At 37.8% G+C, this 13,423-nt stretch overlaps 1 protein-coding gene across 2 annotated transcripts in view; it reads left to right on the top strand.

Moving 5' to 3' along the window:
* Nucleotides 1-13,423, top strand: part of cdh4 (cadherin 4, type 1, R-cadherin (retinal)) — a 217,395-nt gene that overhangs the window by 145,977 nt on the left and 57,995 nt on the right. The window lies entirely within an intron of this gene.

The raw sequence follows: 13,423 nt of genomic DNA, 5'->3' as shown, positions 1-13,423 counted from the left end.
ACTTGGTCTTAGTGTAACTTTTCTAGAAACAAGTGGCATTATCTGCCTGTGCAATAAGATAATGTTATTAACTTAGATTTCTTGAAATCTCTTGAAAAAATTATTGAAAAATGTGTAGAGCTCCATTAATCTTATAATAAGCTTTATACGCTTATTTATAACACTTATTTTTAAAGGTTAAATGGCCTTATTTCAAGTAAATTAAATCTTTGTGTGTCAATCTTTATTTGTATGCCAAGCAGGCAGATAACGGGTCCCATTTTTTAATTGCATTTGGTATGACCCAGCCAGGGATTGAACCCACAACCTCCTACTCTGAGGGTATGCACTCTACCACAGCTGGTACTATATTTACTGGAAAGAGGAAAAATGACCTTATTAACTCTTTGACTGCCAGACGTTTTCAGAAAAGGGATGCCGTGGGTGCCAGCCGATTTTAAGCATTTTGACTGATCTTTCAAGGTCCATAGAAAATTATGTGTTTGGACTATGGAAACACACATACTACCAAATGAAAGATTGGACTCTCATCTTTCATCAGAAAAAAAAGTTTGTTTCTACCTTATTCCGTTTTTCAGTAATCAACAATAGAAAATGGTTAGTTTCGCCTCTGTTTAGAAACAAACGTCTTTTAACGTCTTTGGCACTCCTCCATAGGATTTTACTAAACGTTATTTAACGTTTTTGACAGTCAAAGAGTTAAAAATTAGGGGTGTCAGGTAATTTATTTTTTTTAATTGTAATTAATCGCATGACTTCACTAGTTAACTCACGATTAATCACAAATTTTATATCTCTTCTAAATGTACAAAAAAAAAGTTCTAGGTTGTCATACTTTTGTTAACAAGTGGGAAAAAAATGTTAAAGTAATAGAAATAATTCAAATGAATTTATGACGTCTATAGCCGTCAATGGCAGTGAATGAGTTAAATACCACGAGAAAAAAATGCTTGCAATTGAGTGCTATATTCCACTTTTGTTTGATTGTTTTCACATGTGTATTTTCCCCATTTATCTTATTATTAGATTATGCAAAATCTTTAAATAAGAAAATTAAACCTATGAAACCCCAGTTCGGGGCCTTTGATGTTGGTTAGTCATCTTAACTAATTCACTGCCATAAATTCATTTAAAAAAAGATTATTAAAAAAATTAGGGGTGACGGGATTAAAATGTTTTATTGTTATTTATTGCATGACTTCACTCGTTAACTCACGATTAATCACAAATTGTGAAAAATGATAACAAAAGTGGGGGGGGGGAATAACTAATAGAAATAGTTAAAATTAATTTTTGACATTTACAACCGTCAATGGCAGTGAATGAATAAAAAAAAAAAAGCTTATTAAAAATTCGGGGCGTCAAGCAATTAAAATTTTTAATCGTAATTAATCGCATGACTTTACTAGTTAACTCACGATTAATGATACATTTTATATCTGTTCTAAATGTACAATTAAAAAAATCTAGGTTTTCATACTCGTGTTAACAAAAGTGGAAAAAAAAGTTAAAATAATAGAAATAGTTAAAATGAATTTTTGACGTTTATAGCCGTCAATGGCAGTGAATGAGTTAAAATGTGGAAAATGTTTGTTTTAAGCCTCAAAAGTAGGCTACTTAAAACTTGCTGCTAACACTCAAGGCTTAGACTGCTTGATCAAATAAGATAATTAAGTACTAAGAACCTAAAAATAAGCAGAATGATCTTATCTAAAAATCTTATTTCAAATAAAAAAATAACTTGTCAGAGCAAAATACGCAAATTAAGTTTAAATTTAAGAAATTATATCTTAGTTCTTAGTTCAGTTTTTGTAGTGTTGTCTCCCTTTTGGCGCAAATGACCATGATTGCCTATACATTGGAGCAGTTTTGGTGACGGATGTCGTGACTTTTATTTGTAACCTGGTTGTGATTGTAGCCAAGTGATGACAATGTTCAAGTTTCCATGGAAGGCACACTTTGCTGCTGCTCTAAACTCTCCTTACTGGCTGCCTCTTATCAGTTACCCACACAGACATGCGGCTTTTCTGCTGGCATTTCGAACACGTACACACACGCACACACACAAATGTCCACACAAAGTCCCCTACGCCCATTTGTACAGTGAGGCTTACATTGCCGTATTACAGAAATCGCCTTTCCCAAGTGTGTTGGCATGAGGGCAGATTTTCCACTAAAGCTCAACACTCACTCGAACAAAACACACACAAGATGAAGTGCCAGGGAAAGAACCAGAATGTGCTGCCCTCGCGAGGAATTGGGAACGCCTTAATTCCCTTTTTCATCTCGAGCACTAAATGTTGAAGTTGAATTAGCCCCCACTGGCTTCCTTTTTGGGGTTCTATTTTTACTTGCATTCAGCGACTGGGTGAGCAGCTGGACGGAAAAGACTGTCGTGAAAATTTTACGGAGAGTTTGATGGGACTGTTTATTCAATGTCAATGTGTCATGAGGAATTATTATTGGCACAGTTGTGGTGGGTTTGCTGCAGAGGTTTGGCAACGTAAAAGCACAAGTTGTACTGTTGCCATACGTGTCACAATTTTTAAATGATTAATTAATGAACATCATAACAAAAGTTTAAATAGAGCATGTTAATACGTACAGGTTCATAAACATTTATTTTATTTTATTTATTTATTTTTGTTTGTGAAATTCCAACTTGCATGACTTTTAGAGGCCTTTAATTTAACAGGAGTGAAAGGATGTACAGTATTTGGCTCATATTGGCCTCTAATGGGTGCATTCAATCACATTCTAACATCTTTTAAAGGTTTATTCCCTATTCCAGGCAATTCGTATATCCCTGGCGTCAGGCCGAAAACTTTTACCTCTACAAAACAGTTTTCAGTAGACCTCATGTCTGTTCAACCATTAACTCATTCAAACCCAAAAAAATATAAATATGTTTTTTTAAGACTATGTCCTTCACTCCCAAACATTTATTTATGTTTTTTTTATGCTAGAGCATACAGAAGGCTTTGATACAGCTTCTAACATGAAGAGGTCGCTTAAAGCAATGGTAGTTATTACAAAAACGGCCAGCAAGTGGCAGCAGAGTTTAAGAGATCAACCAGGGCCATGTTGCAACAAGCACTTTTTCCCAGTGTTTTCAACAGGTTTGTGAATAAAGGATGAAACTTAGCTATATTCTAATGGTAATTGCTGCAAAACGGAAACAGATACAAATATATATACTTTTTTCCCTGAAGAAAGAAGAGACTCTAATCTTTCTTTTGGTAGGTGCCATGTTTTTTATAGCAATAGAACAGAATATTCTGTGGACATTGCAAAATCAGTCAAAATCCAGTAAAACAGCCGGGAGCGAAGGGGGTTGCTTCAGTGAAAATGGCTGAATGAGTTAACATTGCATCATCAAAGAGAGCAAATCATTTTCAACACTTTAGATTGATCAATCATTTGTAATAATGACACTCACAAGTGTGGACTAACCAAAAGTACAGATTTGCGTTTCCCAAGATGGGTATGTGAAACAATCTTTCTAATGTGTCAGGTGAGCGTTTGTTTGGGGTTTTTTTACCCTAAAGCAGTGGTCCTCAACCCTGATCCTCAGGGACCGGTATCCAGCCTGTTTTCCATGTCTCCCACAGCCGACACAGGTGGAGATCGTTATCAGCCTTCTCCAGAGATGGCTGATTAGCTGATGATATGAATCACCTGTGTTGGCTGTGGGAGGCATGGAAAATAGGCTGGATACCGGTCCCTGAGGACCAGGGTTGGGGACCTCTGCCCTAAAGTACCCTAAAGTAGAGCAACCTTAAACACTTACAAAATGGATTGTTTCCCCCACATATATGCCATCTTTATTGTATTGTCTCTCCCATCTGTCTCTTGCATACCTTCATGGGATTAATGGACCAAAACTGATGGAAGGTTGTTTGATCTAGTCAAAAGATCCTACTTGCAATTAACTTGAGTTTAAAACCCTCTCTTTTCCTGACCATAGCCAGGGAGATGATCAATTGCCTGAAAACAATTGCACGTGTTATGCTTTTGAAAATATTTTGATTACCCACTCAGAAGGAAAGATGATAGAAAGAATATGATCAGGACTTTTCCCTTTGCCCGAATGCTGTGCATGAATGTGTCATCACATAGAAACTGAAATTGAAATTGAACTGTAATGATATCCATCAAGCATGACTTTGATCATGCCTGCACACTTCTTTTTTTCAGGTGAGTTGGAGAGCAACAACTCAGCATGGTTTGTGTTACCTCATTATTTTGAATAGCCCATTGTCATTGTGCTCTCAAACAATATCACCAGAAGCAACCGGGGGTTAAATGGGTCACAGTCACAACAACAGAAGCACAAACAAACTTTGACCCAAGTATTCACAGTGTGTATACTGTTTCCAGAACAGTGTTAACTTGTTGTTACAATTACCTTGAAAAAGTAACTGATTACTTACTTTAAAAAGTAATTTATTACTTTATTGATAACTTTAACTAAGTTAAATTGCAAGTTACTCCAATAGTTACGTAGCATACTGACAACCCGCTTTTGACACTTAATTTGAAGGACATTTTAAACAGTTTTTTTTTTAAACTTATTCACTCTCCAGCCATTTTCACTGAAGCAAACCCCTTCGCTCATGGCTGTTTTACTGGATTTTTGACTGATTTTGCAAGGCCCACAGAATATTGTGTTCTGTTGCTATAAAAACATGGAACCTACCAAAAGAACAATTAGAGTCTCCTCTTTCATCAGGAAAAAAGGATATTTGTATCTGTTTCCGTTTTGTAGTCATTAGCATTAAAATTTAGCTAAGTTTCATCATTATTCACAAACCTGTTGAAATCTTTGGGGAAAATAGCTTGTTGCAACATGGCCCTGGTCTCTTATACTCTGCTGCCACCTGCTGGCCGTTTTTTGTAATAAATACCATTACTTTAAGTGACCTCTTCAGGCCAGAGGCTTCTGTATGCCTTCTGTATGCTTAAGCATTAAAAAAATAAAAACATAAAAAATCTTATAAATAAGTTTTTGGGACCATGGCAATATTTAAAATAGAACGTTTGTATACATTTTGGGAGCAAGTGAGTTAATGGACTTACCATATTTATGAGAGTTTTTAATGGATTTCACTTAACATAAATGGGCTGGTTGTTTTTAATTAAAAATATATATATATAAAGGCAGTCTTTCGAGACTTCACTTTACTTAAATACATTTTTAAATAAAATCTAAAATAAAAGCGGTGTTATTTTCCTTTTTCTTTTTAAATTGGTGTTGTAATGGCAAAACTCAACATTTATCCCAAGCCAGCTTGGAGAGATTCCAGGTAGCCACATGTTGTTGTTGTTTTGGTCGGGAATCGATTTTGGGTCCTTTTTAAATGGTAAAAGGGAGAAACTCACAAAAACACATACATTGTCCCTTGTTTAAATTCATCCTGAAATTCTAGATTATGGCTAGTGCACATACTGTACATACAGGACATTACACTTTGTCACTCATTGCATCTCAGAGTCAGAAGTGCAGTCTAGCTCTCTGATTGTGACTGAAATTCTGTTCTCTTTTTTTTGCGTTCAAGATGATAGTTTGTTGACATTTTCTTTCAAGGTGGGAATCAGGTCAGCGCCCAATTTCCATTTCCTCCCGACTTCATCGTCCCAGAATCTGTGCCATTTATGCTGACTCATCCAGACTAACAAGGTTTCCAGGAATAGTTGCTCTGATTTTGCTCCGCTTCGCCATGATGAGGACATGCTCCCTCATCCATTTTCTCTACAACAGATTTGAATTATTCACTTGTCACCTGATGGGTAAAATAGTGCAAAGAATGGGGGCGTTTGTTTCATGGATGAATTGTACCTGCATTGTGCAGACAATTACGGTGGCAGTAGAGGCACAGAATTGGTGTGTATAGTAATGGTTAATATGCTAATGGTTATGGTATTTGGTCATTTTATGCATACACACTCGTATCTGTCAATTCACACAATCCTCATTAAAAAAGATAAAGAAACTTTTCTGGACAACATCTTTGCCTATCATGTTTTATTATTTTCTTTTACAAAGCAATTGCATGATGTGTGCGTATTCTTCACAACTCTATCACGAAATCTCCTTACTTAACGATGTCTTCTCATTGTTGATGTTATTGTTGTAGTTGTGTTTAATGAAGCTGTCAATTGAGAGGACCTGAAAAGCTTCTCTTTTTCTTGAAATACACACTACAGATGTATTCATCGTGGCCCAGTTCATTTATATGTTGGTACCTGCCTGTCCTATAATGATTGGAGGAAATCTCTAGCAAGTTATCTGGAACAACACAACACATCACATTATGTTGCAAATTAACAGTATGAGATTTTCCCTCCTCTTGCATGCCATAATGAGCAATTTTTAGATGAACAATCGACTGAAGCGTTTCAAAATAAAGGTCTTTTTAGACGTCGTAAAATGGAAAATCAAATACCCAAATGCTGACTGAGTCTGAGGAAAGTCAGTTTTATTGGTTGCTTTAATTTGTTTTTGTTTGTATTGACAGAATTGCATGAATACTCCCAAATGATCAATTAGTCTCTCTCAAGCATAGACAAACACAAACACAATATTGCATTTGTTAGTAAAGGTACCTTTGTAGATGCAGTATTTCATTATTTCAATAATGGTTTTCCTGGTGAACCATTAATTTGCCAGATCAATATTGCCTAGACCAGGGGTATTCAATTGGTGGGCCCCGGGCCGTATCTGGCCCTCTGGCTACCTATTGGTGGCACCCATACTGTTCCAGCCCTTTTTCTTTTTTTAAATGAAATTAACCTTATTTTAACAGTATTGATGCAAGTGGCCTTACTGACCACAATAAATGGACCCAATTAAAAATGTGATTAGTAGTTTAACATTTTCAATAATGTATTAATATTTTGATGTATTTGAATAACCCTGGTCTAGATGTAATTATGTCATCCAATTATCGGCTTCATACAAGTGGTTAGCACAGTTGCCTCACAACTCTGAGGTTCGAATCTCATTTCTGCTCGTCCTGCACTCTAAAAGCAATTGGGGAAAAAATAACCTAATTTGGGTCAAAAGTGGTCAGATCTCCAAATTGTGTCAATTTTATTCTCAAATTTTGTTTTTGTTTTTTTATTACCAACTGACCTTTGACCCAAGTAGTGAATCAGTCAGTTTTTTTTTTTTAACCCAAATTGGGTTATTTTTGACCTACCTGTTTTAGTATGTGTTGAGTTTGTTTGTGTGTTCTCTTGTAGTTTGTGGATTATTAGTGACTACTCCGACTTCCTCCCTCATACCAAAAACAAACTTATGTTAATGTCAAGATACACAAGGTTGTAACCTATGGAAGGTTTTATATGAGCCACGGAATACTCTGGAAGAGTCATAAGATACTGGTATACTAGGTACCATTTAATACATTTCAATCATTTAAATTAAAAATAAAAATAAAGTGTATCTTTCTGTTGGCATGTCTGTCACTGGAATTTTCATAAAAATTATGCAATTGTAAATTTTCATTTGTATAAAATCTACACTCTGGACCTGTAAAATTGATATGAGCAATGTGTTTCATGAATTGAAGCTAGAGTAAATATGTTCAAATACACACCCAGTATGCACTTTGCTGCACGTCTCCACAAGAGAATGTGTGTGTCAATCACAGTATTCCCGGTTGGACAATTAGGAGGTGACAGTCCCATTAGAGCCATCCCAGTAGTAAAAAGGCCGTGTGCTTTTGTGGCCCGCGTAAAGCTCAGCTTCTCACTAAAGAACTGTCAACCACTCTGACCCCACTGGCAGCTCACTCTGAACCACTGCGACTCCCCTCTGGACTGGCATTGGCAGCTCCAGTCACTCCCAGGTCCAAACATGGCCCTCCTTTCAAGTCCGGCCTTTAAGTGATTGGTTGGAGCGAGGCCACCTTGGGCATGCCAGAAGTGCTTTCAACTGGCCTCGGGTTGCTGCTGATTGGTCCGGCTTTCAAGGCCCGCTGCCTCCTGCGGGAGCACATGGCAGTAGATTACGTCAAAGCATGCAAGTTGATGGTGGAAAAGAAGGCGCAAGGGCAGCGGAAAGCTCCCTTAGCACCACAAACTCCGCTCCATTTCATACTCTACATGCCCTGTTATTCTCTTTCAGTAAGACTTCGTGAAGCCAGTCAGAGCTTCATGCCTTGTGCATGAAAGACCCAAGATCTATGGCAGTTTACTTTTTGTTCCTGTATTGTGGATCTGTGGGTAAAATGGTACAATAAAACCATTTAAACTTAAGACTTTACAGCCTGTTTGGTAAGTAAGACAAGACTGTGGACCTCGGCATCCTCCATTTCAATCTCATTATACACGGAATGTCTCTAGCGCTCTTTATAAAGGAACTTAATGGATATATTTTCTTCATTCTTCTCCCACGCTGTGATTCAGGGGAATTAATGCCATTGTTAATGCAGAGAGACCGCTGGTACATTTCAACACGATTCTCCCATCCTGCAGAGCTCCTCTAAATTGCCTGGCTAATGCCATAATTGGGTTTGTTCGTCACTTCTTAACTCCCATTAATATTTGTTCGCCCTGTAATTGCTTCTTTTTTTGAGCTCAGTCCTACATTTCATTCCGCCGTCTGGTTAATGGTCTGAGGTGGAGGCAGTGAGGCGCATGCATGAGCACGAGGGCATGCTTGAGAAAGCATCTCATCTATTTTTTAAAGCTACAAAATGTAAAAATTGTGGAACTGTTCTGTCCTCGGGGTAACTAATCAAAAATAAGACAATGGAGCTGATAAAATTCTCATCAATGGAGCGTTGAAAGAGCAAATGGCTGAAAGTAAAATTAGAGACACTGTCAACTATATAGAGTACCACGTACAAATGGTTTACCAAAACAATACCAAAAGTCTACAGACGTTCAACTTAAGTACACTGATTGCTGTAGCAAAATAACAAGTAAAAAAGATTTCCAAATAATTATTATCTTAATAGACTTTTCATTTAACTTTTTCACAAAATCAAGATTAGCTAATTGTTTTGATAGCTAAAAGTTAAAGGTAATTTCAGTGTTTGTTTGTTTTTATAAGAGTCTTTCAGTCTTCCATGATATACTTTGCTCTGGCCTACTTCTAGATCTTAAATTGTGTATATTCAACATCTGGGTTTTGTGCTACATGATTGATCTTACACTCAATCAGACAGATGAGTGATACTGCTACAGTGATTTAAGACAATCATATGTGAACAATAACTGAGTAGGTACTACAGTATATTAGTCAGACCATAAAGGAAGGCGGGACATGAACAGAAGTGGAGTAATACATGCCAACTAAGTCAATCCCAGATTTATTTGTATTAAAAAATTTTACATCCCAGAACGATGTGTTTACTAGATTTAGTTACTAGTTTAGGTTTCCAAAAGGTCAGGAGAAACTTAAATAATAATATTAACTACATTTTATTAGAAATGTTTAACATTTTTAATTGCTTTGTTACAATTTGATGATCACTGCAATTGCATTACTTGTGAAATATTCGCAACACCGAAAACCTCTACAGAGAAGCTTTACAATAATAATAATAATAATAACAATAATAATATACAGCCAATTTACATTTACAATCAAATCCACGCAATATCCAAAACATTAGATTGAGGGCCCCTGAGCAGCTTATACGAATTAAGAAAATTAAAGTGAAAAAATAAAAAATAAATGTAAAAAGCTGAATAACAGTGTCAGTACAGAATATTACACTTTCTTCAGTTGGAGACTGATTTATATGGACAGAATTATTTTCCTTTTTTTTTACTGCACTATGGAGAAATGGTGGAAAGTGGGGGGAAAGATGAGAGCAAACTAAGAGGCAACCCAAACAGAACAGAAAAACATTTCTAATAAAAAGGATGCAGGAAGCTTTTTCATTTTCTATTCCGTCCCCGATCTATAATGTTCTGCTCTTTATGAGTATCAGGAAAGACTGCGCGTGATGTTGGCTGTCAACGGATCATTTGAGAGATATTAAAGAGGAGCCCTTTGCAGCTTCTCTCAGCTGCACCATTCCCCTTTAATAACACCACTCAACACCTCCCCCATGTCCCCAGACGCTCTTTATAGCAAGTCTAATGTATGTATGGTTGTCACTGTATTCTACAGCAAATTAAGTCTGAAGGCTGTCTCTACTTCGTCGACCGACCTTTTTATTTCATCGCTTATGGAATATTGTTCTGTTTGAGTGGATGGCCTATCAGACTGGAAAGCTTCTTACCAATCAAAAGTAGAGCGCATCATCTCAGATGAACGGCACAGCAATAGGCATCAGAGCAATACAAAAGTCAAAATTCGAAGGAATAACATTTAGTGTCGCCATTTCCGCCATATGCGGATGTGACAGCAGGGAGAGATGAGACACTATCAAACAGTGATTTTCAAGTACTTTTCAGATGCACAAATGCTTTTCATAATACTACTTAACACAGCAATTCACCTAGTCTCGGTGAACGTGTACAGGAATTTTTTTGTTGGGCAGATCAGAACAGCAAATCTTTTAAGCATTTGTTCTGATATCCTCAATATCAAAAGCCTTATTTCTCTACTCTTTGGGATTTGTTGGCAACTTAGCACGACTCCTTTCTTTCACACTTGCCAGGCTGACAGACTAGTTAGAGCCAAACGCTCACTACTAACATTCAAGCCCAGTGCTAGTGTTGTTAAAATTGTTATCTATATCCACTAGTTGTACTGCTAGGCTTAGTGTTGTTGTTCTTTAATAGGACTAGTGATTGACAAAAAGTTAAACAAAGAAGAATGCTTACTTGTCATACTTGTTGCCCTTACAGCAATAAACTAGCTTCATGCAAACAGTCTAACCACAGTCCTGAACATACCTTAATTACAGTTGCTGAATTTATGATGTCTGGCTAGTCAAATTCAAATAAAATAAAACAGGTTTGATCAAGGGTCAGAACAAAACGTATTGATTGCCTCATCAATTGTCACCAGTAATTACTAGGACTTGTGGAGTTGCACTAGTTTACGATGATTCCTTCAATGCTTTAACCCATTTTTGTCACGGGCCACGTTGTACGGAGTTACGGCTTTCCTCAGAAGGCCGTCATGATGGTGAAACCAAATATTAAAATCCACTCAACAACAAATTGATGGATTAATGGTTTTGAAATAAAAAATCAAGGATAATAGTCTCTTCAATTATTGTTCAAGTTACTGTAAAAGGGGTTACAAAAAATGTGGGGTGTTCAAATACCACATTTCCTATATACAGTAATCGTAGGTCTAGTAATCGCTACTTATATTACATAGGTTCAGGAGGCTGACATGTTTGGCCGCCAACTTAATAGTATGGATACTCAAAGGAGAAGAACTTTACGAATGTAGTTAGCCTCTGGTAATGCTTGCAGCTAGTGTCTGACCCAATGGGTTGACTGCTGCTTACCTTCCGCAGCTGGGACCCGCATGTGGCCATTGCTGAGTCCCGTAATTCGGGCTCCCGCTGTATGTCTCCCTCTGCTTTGCTCTTGCTAGCTTTTGCTAGCTTCTCCCGCTAGTCGCTCTTGCTAACCGCTCTAGCTTGCCGCTCTAGCTAGTTCTTCCTAGCCGCTCCAGGCCGTTCTTGCTAGCCACATTTGCTCGCCGGGCTGCCCGCTCGCTCATTCACTTTTTCACTCCAAATAATAATTGGTAGTAGATACTTGTCAATTTTCCAATTCAAGCCGGAGACTCTTGAATTTCAACTTTTCCTTCCTCCCGTGTAGCTCCCGATCAATCATTTATCCTACTAATCTCCGAAGTAAACAGTTTACATTGTGGGAAATATTTGACACAGTATCAGACAAACCAGGCCTGCTTGCACGGTAGCCTAAGCGGCTGGTTACAAGACTCCGATGAAGGCAGTGGTAGTCAAAAAGCCTTGATTCTACTGATAATACATCCAAGATTCTCCAGGAAAAAAGTAGTTGGGGGCTGGAAGGAAGGGGAATGCAGCATGTAGTGTTATACTGGTTCATAAATGACAGAGATTGATAATGAAAGAGATGACCAGAAACAATCAGGAATTTTGTGAGTTTCCTGAATGGGCCGGTCGCCCCCTTATCGTTGCACTCCCCTCCCGGACAATTAATTGTAATTGCTGGATGTCGGTTAGTAAGTCACCCCAGTCATCGGATGCTTGTCTGTCATCTTATCTGCATCCAAGTCAATTAGTTCTCAAAAGTCATATATACCGTATGTGTCGTAAAACAAAACCTGTTGTGTGTCTTGTTTTCCCAAGCTATTTCAACCCGAATGGTACAGCAGTTCTAAGCGAGTTTGACCAACTCAAATACAAAACAAACACTTTGATTGTCATGCAGTTTGTTCTCAAGTACTGCTTTCGTCACTGTGGTCATAATTCATTTTCTCCCTGTTGTGCCTTCTGCTTTTGAAACACGAGTAGGGGGTCACGCACCCTGAGGAGAAACTGAATGGCTATGCCTGTGGAAAGCTTTGAAATGAAAGACTACAACCCAAGCCTGAACCATTAAGTGGATATGAGACATAAAATAGCCTACCAAAGTATGTAAACCCACAGTTTCAAATTATTATGTTCCATTAGCCCATAGCAGACATGATACCATAATACTGTAATACTTTGGGTGCCTGCCGCACACTGTCCTTCAATGACCTTATTGCTTATTTGTGCTCTCTGGAAGCTTGATACTATGAAGAAGAACTGTTCGATGTTTGTCCTGTGCATAGTGGCGTGCTGTCGTCTCCGCATTATGAGTCAGCATGGTGCAAACGCATGAAAAGCAAATTAGTTTCCTGGAATTTTGCTTAGTTTGTCTCAGGTTCAGATCAATCAAAGGAGATTTGAACAGACTGAACATTCATATAACACTAATTGGTTAGCAAGTCGCTATGCTCAATGAATATCCCTACCGTTTGCACGTCCTGTGTCACAGCTTAACAGAACAATAATTCTTCATCTAATTTTCCCTAACTCCTTGCTGCTTTCACTTCCTCTGTGCCTCTCTCCCTCCACCCATTGCCATTTTTCTTCTCACGCTGATAGCTTGTCCCAGAGGATCCCAGTAGTTGTCAGTAATCAAGGAAATCACTCTCAAAGAGCTACAAATAGGTCACTTATCTGATGTCTGGTCTGATCTGAGGGAGACAGACATCAAGTTAAGTCCCTTACATCTGCCTTTCTCTCCTATTTTTAGTGTGATTAGTAGCCAGTCACTCCACCGGGACCTACTCGAATGAGAAAGAGAACTCGAGATAGATGATGGTGATAGACTGAAAGAAAGGCAGCGCTAGGGGAGGATGAAAAAAAGATCTTAGCTTTTGTCATTAGCATTCCATTCAAAAGGTTCAATTGCAGAGTTGTCACTCATGGGATTCCCAGGACTCCGAGAAGTCATGCTTCTTCATTTATGCCATTTATTCATA

The sequence above is a fragment of the Vanacampus margaritifer genome, chromosome 8, assembly GCF_051991255.1.
Source record: "Vanacampus margaritifer isolate UIUO_Vmar chromosome 8, RoL_Vmar_1.0, whole genome shotgun sequence".
NCBI lineage: Eukaryota > Metazoa > Chordata > Actinopteri > Syngnathiformes > Syngnathidae > Vanacampus > Vanacampus margaritifer.
The sequence above is the reverse complement of the archived record's forward strand: the minus strand, read 5'-3'. Positions and strand labels throughout refer to the sequence as shown.